This window comes from Nannospalax galili, unplaced genomic scaffold (assembly GCF_000622305.1).
Source record: "Nannospalax galili isolate Female #2095 unplaced genomic scaffold, S.galili_v1.0 scaffold3183, whole genome shotgun sequence".
NCBI lineage: Eukaryota > Metazoa > Chordata > Mammalia > Rodentia > Spalacidae > Nannospalax > Nannospalax galili.
This window is the reverse complement of record NW_008349678.1, coordinates 1-895: the sequence shown is the minus strand read 5'-3', so window position 1 is coordinate 895 and position 895 is coordinate 1.

Genomic DNA, 895 nt, shown 5'->3' with positions numbered 1-895 from the left:
GATTAAAAGCTTGGGGGCAGAAAGGCTTTCTTAATACACAAAAGCAAAATCATAAGGAAGCATTATCACTTTGCAACAAAGCTTAAACATTGTAAAAATCCACAATTTCTCAAGTAGGGGCGGCTCTGAAGACATTTTTGGTTTCCAAAATTCAGGAAAGGAGGTGGCATACTCAAGGAATTTAATAGAGGCTAAAGGGAAACAGAGTTTTCCAGGCTTCTGGGAACTTCCTGTTATGAACTGACAGCATGCACAAGGCCCATGCAAACTGAGTCAGACAAAAACCCAGCATAGAACTGGGGAAATGAGTAAGAAGTCCCATTCTCAGCCAAGGAACTATTGGCAGCTGATCACTGAGGGGTGAGGGAGAGTTCTCTGGTCCCTTCTTTAAGGGAGTGAGGCTAGATAAGCTGTCCAGGCTCCAGTATATGAACTCACACCAAGGGACATCTGGGCAAACAAACTTGACTTGACATATATGACAACTTGACTTAACATATATGACAGAATGCATGAAATCTGGTGGAGGGTATAGATAGGGAATGGGGTGTAAATATGATTAAGATATGTTATATGAAATGCACAAAAATTCAATTAAAAATATGTTGTAAAATAATCCTATTGTGCACGAACAGCCTCCCTTGCCCCTAAATCCAAGAACTACCCAGTCTAAAATGTCAACAGTGCTGAGATGGAGAAGCACCAAGTTAGCAAAAAAGGTAAAGAGTGAACAAAGTTGGTTAGTATCTTTACCCGAGATACAAGAGCAGAGTATAATACACAGAGAGAATTATAACCACTAAGAAGAAAAAAAACAGCGAGGAAACAAAATGCGATGTAATTTCTCACATTTTGGATTGGTAAAAAGTTTTAATCCAGGGGCTGGAGAGATTGC